Raw genomic sequence first — 11,702 nt, 5'->3', positions numbered from 1 at the left:
ACTTTAATTTCTAAATATCTAAGTTTCTAGTGAAGAAAATACATCATCACGCAGTATATAACAAATCAAAGTGCCAAAAACATTACTAATAAAAGATCCGCTGTTCCGGGGACTCATTATCAAATTGAAAAGTAAGTTGGAAAATTGGTGCTCCGGTGCATTTGCCTTGTGCTTGCATCTGCTTTGTTTTTGTTGCTGGCAAATTGATTCAATTAGAACCCACAAACAACAATCGTGCATTGCCCGCTATACGATTTTTCGAAGTTGGTTTGAGGTCAAAGCTTTTATCATCTGGTTTTGGTCTTGACTCAACAAAGTTGCGACATGTGTGCTCAGTTAGTATTACTTATAACTACGCGTACAATTCGTGCTGCCACCCAGTTTTTTCTCACGAAGTATTTTTGAAGTATTTTGAACATAAGAAATGGCTCCGGGTGCTGAAAAGCGTCGTGGCGAGGCTATAGGCAATGAGGCAGAAACTGTAAAAGCTCCACGTATCAGCGAGTCAGTATGGATCAACGCTTCGAGAAGTTAAATGAGTTACTGGCAAAACAAATTAAAGATTCTGAAAACAGAATAATGGAGTTATTTTGCAGAAAGTTTGAGGAGATATTCGAGGGTTTAAAACGTGACCTAAACGACATAAGTGGAAGAGTCACTCGCATAGAGACTGCGTTTGATCGCATTGGGCTTCTTGAAGTTGAACTAACCACCTTGAAACAGAACTTACTCCAGCATGAAAGTCAGGTTGCCGCTTGCGACGTTCGAGTTCACGGTATACCTATGGAAAATGGTGAAAATCTGCAAAATATTTTCCACCACCTTTGCTTTACGTTGAATCTACAGCCGCCACCTCTAAAAAGTATTTTTCGACCACGGAAGCTTCGCGACAGCTCGACAGATCCTGCGATCATCATAAAATTTCAATCGCCAACAGATAGAAATACGCTGTTAAAAACCATTGCGAACTACAGGCGTCTAAACAATAACAAAGGACCTCGATTAGTACAGTAGTAGTTTTTTATAATGGTGAGCTTAGATCATAAGTTCACGGGTTCCAAAGACTGCTTACTTACCTTACTGCACATACTCAGCAAACAAGCTACCGGGCTGATAGTAATTCATCTTAAGTTTATATAAAAAACTTGACGAGTTACGATATCTCTCTGAAGGTTCCGATATTACGTTCTGAAACCTGGTATTCCTCTCACCATATTAATGACCTCGTGATAGTAAATGGATACCAACTTATCAAAGCCGATAGAAGTGGTCATGGTGGTGGTGCTGCTATATATGTTAAAAATAGTTTGTCCTGTAGATTGTGTTGTACTTCTGGCCCTGGTGATTCTGTCGAATATGTGTTCGTTGATGTGTTTTCGGATAATGATAATAAACTCCTTATCGGCTGTGCATATAGACCAAATCGTCAAGTTAACTACTCTGATTTTATTGAATTTCTTCCATCGCTACTCATAAACTACGACAGCATTATTATTGCTGGAGATTTCAACAGTAATTTGCTAGTAGATACAAATCTAAAACTATGCATGGAATCTCTGGGACTTTTTCCCACAAATACCACAACACCAACACATTTTACTAGCTCTAACAATTCATTGCTAGATATATTTTTCGTGAACGACTTGCAGAAGTTGCTTCACTACAACCAATTATCTGCATCCAGTTTTTCGAAGCACGACCTGATAGTTCTAACATATGACTTCCAAACGTCCAGCAGTCCAATTTCGTTTACATATCGAGACTTGAAAAGCATTGATTATAACTCTCTCTCTGCTGCGATAGAATCGGTGGAATGGAGTTTGATTCGCACTTTCATATCAGTTGATGATCAGACTAAGTTTCTACAAAACCACATAATCAGGCTCTTTGATGACTTTGTTCCTGTCAAACACAAAGTGGCGAGATGCAATAATAGGCCATGGTTTAATGCCAGCTTAAAACACCTACATAATTGACTTGCGCAATCGGGCTTACTCACGATGGAAGCGATACAAAACTGCAGAAACATTTAGCCGCTTCAAAGCAGCTCGGCTCACTGTTAATAAAGCCATAAGGTCGGCTAAGGCAGCTTTCTACAAAGAAAAGTTTAGCTCTGCTCTAAACACAAGACAAACTTGGAATAAGATTAAAGAGATTGGGATTGGTAAATCTGCCCCCCTTATGCCCCCCCTTCTCCTGGAAGAAAATGTTAATGAAATAAATAAAAGCTTTGTTGGACTGCCGAAATCGGCAGTTAATATATGTCTTGACAATTACTGTGTTCGTGTAGATGTTGGTACCAGTCCTTTTGAGTTTGTCTGTGTCGATGATTGTGATGTTGTGCAAGCAATAATTTCTGTGAAGTCTGATGCGGTAGGGTTCGACGGGATTTATGGCAATTTCCTAAAAATCATTCTACCCAAAATCCTGCCGCACGTAACCTATTTGGTCAACTCAATTCTGACGACTTGTATTTTCCCTAAATGCAGGAAAGCTGCCAAGGTGATCCCAGTTCATAAGCAAAATAATGAGTATAGCCATACTGCCTTTCTTATCTAAAGTCGTTGAGCGTATTTTACATGGGCAAATAATTTCGTATGTTCAAGATAACAAACTTCTGACAGATAATCAGTCCGGTTTCAGGCCAAAGAGAAGTTGCACAACGGCACTTTTAGACGTGATAGAAGGCATTCGAGCACGAATTGATGAAAAACAAATTGCTTTCCTAGCGCTTCTTGACCATTCAAAAGCCTTTGATTCTGTTGACCATGTCTTGTTATGTAAGAAGCTGGAGAACTTATTTTGCTTCTCTAGTCATGCGACCGCTCTCATTAGATCATACCTTGGCGAAAGAACTCAGGCAGTAAGCATTGGCAGCAGAATTTCTGACTTTCTACCTGTAGTAAGTGGCGTCCCACAAGGCTCAATCCTGGGTCCTCTGTTATTTGTTTTGTATATAAATGACTTACCTAATGTTTTAAAATATTGTTATGTCCACATTTATGCGGATGATGTTCAATTGTATGTTTGCTGTCCTTCTGATCGTACTGGTGTGTGTATTAGAAACCTGAATAAGGACTTGGCTCATGTAGGTGAATGGGCTTCTGTGTTCTGTGAATGGCTTATGCCTAAACCCTAACAAGTCAAAATGTATCCTCATTCATAGAAGGTCATTCAATACAAATGGCCTAGATAATGTTATCTTTGACAACTCAATTATAGAATATGTTGACACGGTAAAAAATCTTGGTGTAGTCATTAACAAAACTTTGACATGGAAAGATTCCATTTTGAGTACGGTACGAAAAGTGTATGGAATGCTTCGTACACTCTGGTTAACACAGTACTTCACTCCGTTAAACATAAGACTACTTTTAGCGAAAGCGTACTTAATACCTACGCTGCTTTATGGCTGTGAGATTTATGCAAATTGTGACTATGTGTGTATAAACAAGCTAAATGTTGTCTATAACAACATTGCTAGATATGTATTTGGGCTAAACAGACTTGACCACGTATCAGCACATGCTGAAAGGTTGCTTAATATTTCTTTTGACAACTTGTTAAAGGTTAAAACGCTATCGACTCTACATAAAATAATATATACAAAAGAACCCTTTTATCTTTATAGAAGGCTCCATTTTCTTCAGTCATCGAGGTCAGTACTTCTAACACATACGAAATATCGAACTCTAACATCTGAACGTCAATTTTTCATCACCTCTATACGTATTTGGAACTAACTTCCGACTAGACTAAGGCTGTTAAGTAATGCACTGCATTTTAAAAAAGAATTAATCTCTTACTATAGTAATTTATAAGTTATTCAAATTAAAATTTTTTTCTTCCTTCGTCCTGTTTTCTTTTCTTTTCCTTTTATTGTTATTTCTTCAAACCTAATTATTAATTTCCCCTAATTTTGCTTACTTCAATATTACATAAATGCTATTCTTAGTTCATAGACTTAGATATATATGCAATTTAAGATTATAATGAGGCGTATTCTCGTTTTCGTACGAATCGAAAATTTGTAATTTTTGTATAGAAAATGATAGAAAAATTTCATGATTTTCGATTCTTACGAAAACAAGAATACGCGCCAATATCAATATGTAAGATTTACTTTATTTTATCTTGACTGGCACTGTAAAATAATTTTGTTAAATTGTTGTGCTGGGAAAAAACATCAACTAAATACATATACAAATACTTACCTTTGTAAGTGTACATAATACTTGTTACTCGTCGTGAACGGACGTGTTTTTGCCGTGCTCCGAGTTTTTCTTAAATTCAACTTGTGCTTTTACTTTTAATTCAATGGCGCATAACAATTAAAATTGTGTTATGAGACATTGACTCTGTTAGCCTTTTCCTGTGCTTTTATATTTTACCAATTGGATTATTATGCCGTGTTTTTGTGGCCATAGGGTCGAGCGCGCCCACACTTCAGTGCAATGTGAAAACTGCCGAGAAATTTATCACTTAGATTGTGTTGTTGGTAACTTGCCTGCCGACCCAAATTATCTAGATAATGCTGAAAATATATATATCTGTGGTTTGTGTGCTCCCGCTCAACTAGACGAGTCTTTGACTTCGCATAACTCGTCGTTACAACAACAGCAAGCCATACAAGTGCAAGTGCCAATGCCGCCTACTGGCGATGATAATTTTAACGAGTTGAAAAGAGTTAACTCTCAACTTCTTGCTGCTGTGACTGCTTTGCATAATGATAATGAGTGCTTACGTCAAAAAACAGATTGTCTTCAAGCCGAGGTTCGTGATTTGCACTGTAAGCTTAACGAGAATAATACAACTTTATCTCATTTGCTCACTCGTTTTGAAAATTTCTTTGATGTATACAACAACAACACTGCTAAATCCATGCAGCCAGCTTCTACTTGCGCCCCAACAGGTGCTATGGACTCTGTCGACGTAGTTTCTAATGCTGCTGAAACAACAGCTGATACTGCTGCTAATCCGCCGCAGCCTAATGAAGCTGCTGCTGCTGCTAGCATTTCAACTGCGACGCAAATTCCAATCGCCGCTACTTCGCAATCTTCGTCGCCTACTTCGGGTATTGTTGTCAAGCCTCCTGCAGTTGTTGGTAACGAGAACGAATGGAGAACAGTGCAGAATAAAAAGAAATACAAACGAAGTAATAAAAATAAAATTGTTAACAACAAAGATTGCGCTCCTAACAATGCTAATGTTGAAGCAGGTACTAGTTCAATGCCTGATAGTGCTGAAAGCAACAACAATGCTCCCATTACAAATGATAACATTTCTTCTGCCGATAACCTGTCAGTTTTGGGTACTGGTAATGCTGTGCTTGCTCAACAACAAATAAATGATGAAAGGGAATTTGAAGACAATGCTGCGTGGGCAAAAGTAAACAACATAAGGCGAAATAACAACGTAATTGTTGTGGGTTCTAATGCAAGCACCGAATTGTGCATTGCTGATCGTATGATGTGGGCGCACTTGTCGTCATTTGATCCTAAAGTCACTGCTGATGATATTAAGAATTATGTGTGTAAGCATGTGAACATTGATAAAAAGGCTCTCTCTTGCTATGCTTTAGTTAAAAAAGATGACCCAGCAGAAAATCGTACCCACGTTAACTTCAGGTTGGGTGTTCTATCTGCCGAGTTTAATAGTATTCTTGATGCGAAAATTTGGCCTATAAATGTAAGAGTGAAACCATTTAATTTTTTTCGCAAACGGGGAGGTCGCAAACGAAGAGGTCGAACCCAACAACAAAATGTGTAGAAGCCAGTACAACAACAAGATGTGCAGAAGCCGGCGCGGCTAATAATAATATATATGACCTTAAGGTATATTTGCAGAATGTCTCTGGCATTCGAACTAAAGGGGAGGCAGTACGGCTTTTTAGTTCTCGTTTGGATTTTGATGTCATTGTGTTTGTTGAAACCTGGCTTACAATTAATTTCTTTGATAGTGAGTATTTTGACTCCAATTTGTATAACGTTTACCGCAAAGATAGAGACTCCCTGAAAACCGGCTGCGATAGAGGTGGGGGCGTTCTCAGTGCTGTTCACAGAAAATTTCATTCTCACTTGGTTGCGCTTGATAATTATGATTCGCTTATGGACCAGCTATGTGTTAGCATTAAGGGAGCTTCTTCGCCAAGCTCGCTGTTTGTTATTGCTTCATACATTCCACCCAATAGCGCGGATTACATTTATAGTGCACACACTGATAATGTGACCTCTTTAATTCTAAGTAAGGTAGCTGATAATCATGTTTGTGTATTAGGTGACTTTAACTTATCTAATGTAGGCTGGTCTCCTATATCAAACTCTGGCCTTATGCCCATAAATATTAGTAAGTCGCATGAGTCTTATCTTGTAGACAATATTTTGAGCGTTAACTTAGTGCAAATTAATAAATATGTAAACAGGCTTGGCAGAATTCTTGATCTTGTTTTCGTCAGTGACAATATAAACACCTCAATTGAAGAATGACATTTTCCTTTATCGCCATCTAACTTGCACCACGTTCCTCTGACTATTAATTTTGAGTTTTATAAGTTTGCATCAAATGCCTCTGTTGAAGATGTACGTTTCAATTTTAAAGCCGGTAATTTTTCTGAATTAAACTTATGTTTATCTGAGCTTAATTGGGAGGATTTATTTTCTACCTCTGATGTCTCAGCTAGTTTTTGTATCTTTAAAGACATATTATCTGAAGTGTGTCTAAAATGGGTTCCCATTGTCAGGAAAAAAACATATAAACTTCCATGGTACAATCGTCGCCTGAAGAAGTTGAAGAATCTGAGGAACAAATTCTTTAAAAGGTACAAGGCTACTGGTAACTTTATATTTTATGCATCATACCAGAAATACATGAAGGAATTTAACTGTTTGGATAAATTTCTTTATAGAAATTATATACTTAATGTTGAGTCAGGTATAAATGCCAGCCCCAAATCATTCTGGAGTTTCATCAAATCAAAAAAATCTATCTCCAGTATTCCATCTGCTATATTCTTGGAGAACGAATCTGCTAGTAACTTAACTGATTCAGCAAATTTATTCGCGAAGTTTTTTAGCTCTAATTTTATATTGGATGATAGTAACTCCGAATTTGTGGCTGGTTCTGGAGACAATGTTTCTTCTGTAAATTTTGGACCTCTCAGACTTTCATCTGAGGATGTTTTAAACGGAATAATGGGTCTTAAGCCTTCAGAAAAAACTGATATTGATGGTATTTCGGTTTTTTGCTCAAAAATGCGCCAGCGTTAATTTTACCACTTACAATTATTTTTAATATGTCTCTGGCTTCAGGCTATTTTGTGGAAGATTGGAAAATTACGTGCATTACTCCTACTTTCAAAAGTGGAAATAAGAATAATGTTTGTAACTATCGTCCGATTTCAAAGCTGTCCACCATCTCGAAGCTTTTTGAGGTTATTGTAAAAGAGAAAATATATTTTGCAACCAAAAGTCTAATAACACCATTTCAGCATGGCTTTATTCCAAATCGGTCTACAATTACTAATTTGACTGAATTTAGTGAATACTGCTTCGAGTCTTTCCAACTTGGTCTTCAAGTTGATTGTGTATACACTGACTTTTCCAAGGCTTTCGATAAAGTATCACACGTGGTGCTAATTAGTAAGCTTGAACACCTGGGATTTCACTCTGCTTTTTTAAAGTGGATAAAAGCTTATCTATCTAATAGTCAATGTGTGGTCACTGTTGATAACACCAACTCACGACCGTTTATAGCGTGTTCAGGCGTTCCTCAAGAAAGCATTTTAGGCCCACTGCTCTTTGTGTTATTCATAAATGACACAAGCAGTGGCTTCTCTATCGCTAAATACCTATTATATGCTGACGATCTAAAAATATATTCTAATATTCAAAATCGTGATGACATTAATAAGGTTCAGGCAGATATTGATAATCTCCAGGTCTGGTGCTTAAACTCCCACCTCTCCTTAAATATAAAAAAGTGCTTCAAAATAACGTACGCGAAGATACAAAATGTTTTGCCTTCCACCTATATGATTGATGACTCTGTTTTAGATTCTTTAGAAGAAACTAAGGATCTTGGTATCTTCTTTACCTCGAACTTTTCTTTTAATAGCCACATAAGCTTTATTATCGCTAAAGCGTACTCACTTTTGGGCTTTATTAGGCGTAATTGTGCGAAATTTTCGGATCCTTATACTCTTAAATTACTTTATACAGCCTTTGTTCGGTCAAACTTGGAATATGGTGCTATAATATGGAGACCATACCATATTTCCGCAGTAAATAGAATTGAAAGGGTCCAAAAAATATTTCTTAGGTTTGCGCTACGCTTATTAAACTTCTCTGAGCCGATGCCTACTTATAATTCGCGGTTACTTCTAATAAATTTGAAAACGCTGGAGACAAGGCGAGTAATTCTTTCATTATCTTTCTTTTTCAATATTATTAGTGGTGACATTGATTGTACATCTCTTCTCGCTCGGATTAATTTTAACATCCCGCGGAGGTCTCTGCGTATTGTTGTACCCTTCTATGAACAAATTCTTAGAACTGATTATGCTCGAAATGCTCCCATCGCTCGAGCTATCAATGAACTTAACAGGATCTCGAACTCTGTTTCGTTTGATTTCTCAATATCTAAGTATGAACTTATTAACATATTGAATACAGTTTTGTAATATATTGTTAAGTTTTTACGTTGTTTGTTACATATAGCTCTTAGTCTGTAAGAAACCTGTATTTCATAGACTTGAATAAATAAATAAATAAATAAATTACAAACTACATAGAAACATATTTATCTCTTGTGAATTAACAAAACTAAATAACTAAATGCATTCGGTTTAAAAACTACATACGTTTTGTCTTCAATTCAACGGCAACGAAATTGCTACATTTTGTGTATTTTTTTTTTTTTTACTTACACCTGTACTTCCTCTTTCATAACGAATTGAAGTCAATCCAACAACAATAATATAACCAGCAGACAAAAATGTAAATTAAGGCATATGTTACAGTTTTGCACTTATATATTTTTAATAACTTTTTGACAATTTTCACAAAAAAAAAGAATTAATAACACAATGTTCAGTATACTTTTTATTTTTTTTAGTTCCTGGATGCAATTTGGCGCACCTTATTTGTATCTCTATAAAAATTCTGGAGGTATAGCCTCCCATATATCCTTGGTTTGCTTTCACACCTCATGTACTCCATTGGACGAACTTGGATACTTAGTAAGCTGCGGTTTTAGTTGATTTCGACGAGATTCATATCCGCGGATTGTGGAGGTCATTTCAAAATAGCAAATTTTTGCTTTTGCATCCAGTCTTTGCGAACATATGCAGTATGTTTTGGGTGATTTTTCAGCAGAAACTCTCATTTTTCGACTACATATTGCAAATTTTGTTGAAATATGAACAGATACTGTTCCTTACGCATAATGCGTACTAACGGACCAACAATATTTTTGAAATATAACCCCAAACTATTATTAACCGACCACTGTGATTCACAGTTTGCCTTACATGATGCGCTTAGGCTTAATTTGCCTGGCCATCTGATTGAACGCGATTAATTTAGTCTTGTCAGACCAACTAACGTCAATTAAATCTTAAAAATGTGTTTTTCTGTAAGGCCTAACATATCCCAATAGGCAACGGTCTGGTTTTCGTACGATCCGGCAAAATTCTACCACTCTCGCACATGTATTTTGATTAAAATGGTTTTTTTCTTCTTTTATTATGCCTTTGCGTTCAGTTTGACAATTCTTCGCCTCGCTGTCTACTGATTTGCATTCAATTTTAATACCTTAAGCGCTTCTGTAATAGTGACTGCAGCGCTACTTGCTACTAAGTTCACAAGATATCGGAGCGTAATATTTTTTGGCAGACTTCCTTTGTCCTCAATAACATTTTAGGCTATATGTTTTCTCAGTCTTGACACTTTCATGTGGCGAACTCCACAACTATTTGCCACTTTTCCTACGGTCCCGCCTTTCCACAGTAAATCTATTATTTAGGTTTATGTTTCTTGATTAATCATATTTTTTACTGGTAATCACTTCTTGAATAAAAGTCATCTGACTTTCAACTAAGTAAAAGATAACTGTAAAATGCAAAACTGAGAGTGAGTGTAAAACTGTAACATTTTCCTTAATTTATATTTTTGCCCGCTGGTACTATTATTGTTGTTGGATTGACTTCAAATCTTTATGAGAGAGGTAGTATTGGTGTACCAATAAGAATATACAACAAAAGTATGAAAGTCGTTAGAACTTGGAAAGATAGTGGTGGCTGAAATGGAAAGTGTTACACCGTGTTACAGTTTTGCTTGTCATTGTACATTCTTATTTTCTGCAGTTAAACTACCGTTGACTTAACGAAACCTTTGCTGTTGTGAAGAACGCGAAGTTTCAGCTGAAAACATAAACAGCGTTCGTCATATCGAATAATAAAAATCTTTTGCGTTAGAAATATAGAAACATCAATGAGATAATTTTAATGATTCGTTAAACCGAAAATTTGTTATTCCGAAAGTTCGTTATACTGGACATCCACTGTAATTGTAGCCACAGTTCAGTTTCTGTGCAAAGTCATTCTTATATAGCAAACAAATTTGTTTATATGAACCTTAATAAATAATAATATTTTGGCGCTTACACTTTTGCTAAGTGTTTGGCCGAGCTTCTCCTCTAATTTGTGGTGTGCGTCTTAAGGTTATAAAACAAATGGAGGAACCTACAGTTTTACGCCGTTTCCGAACGATAAATAGATTTTATTAGAAGCTTTTTCATTGTCGAAATACACTCGGAGGTTTACCATTGCCTGCCGAGGGGCGACCGCCCTTGCAAATAATTAATAATAATAATAATCTAGAAGTTGTACGGAGCAGTGGCTGGATTCTGTTACTGTGAGTTTTCAAGCATACACTGAAAATTGTGCACACTCTTCATTTTGCGATTCATGAAGTGTGAGAACGAGTTTCAGCTGTCAAAATTGTTTACACTTCCTCGTTTTGCGATTCAGCAAGTGTGAGAACGAGTTTAACTCTCAAAATTGCGCACGCTTCTCGTCCGAAAAACTCACAGAATTTTATTCGGTGAGTTTTTGGTTGTAAGTTCTGCACTCGGTGTACATTACCTTTTCTCACAGTTACAGAATCCAGCCCCAGGTCCTTAGCACGCTGGTGGGTGGAGCAGACTGCTGCAAGTAACACTAGGGAGATGGTATTCCAATACCAGCACTTCTAAGAGCTCTTTTATATGTATATTCCTTAATCACAATTTCAAATTCCAAAGCTCCCAACTGACAGATGATTTTAAGAAAGAGTTGCAGTACCACATTTTTTAAGCAGATTGTTCACAATAAATGTACACCTTTAATATATAACACATATATTAAAATCTAGATAGCAAAAAAAAGGCTGAATATGAAAATATTGCCGCGGTTGATAGGTAAACCGAAGCCGAAGCCGAACAATCGGTCGGACTCTACTGGTGCGTATGGTGGTAGGTAATCAATTTTGGTCAAAAACAGAAAATCTAACATTTTAGCGCTTACGCTCTTTTCGCGGTTAGGCCCCGATATGGTATTCAGTGCCCGATAAGAGCCCCCACGGCGTTAGATACATATATCCTCTCTTCTATGAGGGTATACCCTTCTACCCTTCAAGCAAGAAAAACAAATTCATTCTTTACCAAAA

At 36.7% G+C, this 11,702-nt stretch overlaps 1 protein-coding gene across 3 annotated transcripts in view; it reads right to left on the bottom strand.

Annotated features, from left to right (window-relative positions):
• Positions 1 to 11,702, bottom strand: part of LOC118735051 (UPF0430 protein CG31712) — a 370,122-nt gene that overhangs the window by 162,590 nt on the left and 195,830 nt on the right. The gene's annotated exons all lie outside the window — the stretch shown is intronic.

Source organism: Rhagoletis pomonella, unplaced genomic scaffold, assembly GCF_013731165.1.
Source record: "Rhagoletis pomonella isolate Grant_MI unplaced genomic scaffold, Rhpom_1.0 Rhpom_scaffold_00003, whole genome shotgun sequence".
In the NCBI taxonomy this organism is placed as follows: domain Eukaryota; kingdom Metazoa; phylum Arthropoda; class Insecta; order Diptera; family Tephritidae; genus Rhagoletis; species Rhagoletis pomonella.
The sequence above is the reverse complement of the archived record's forward strand: the minus strand, read 5'-3'. Positions and strand labels throughout refer to the sequence as shown.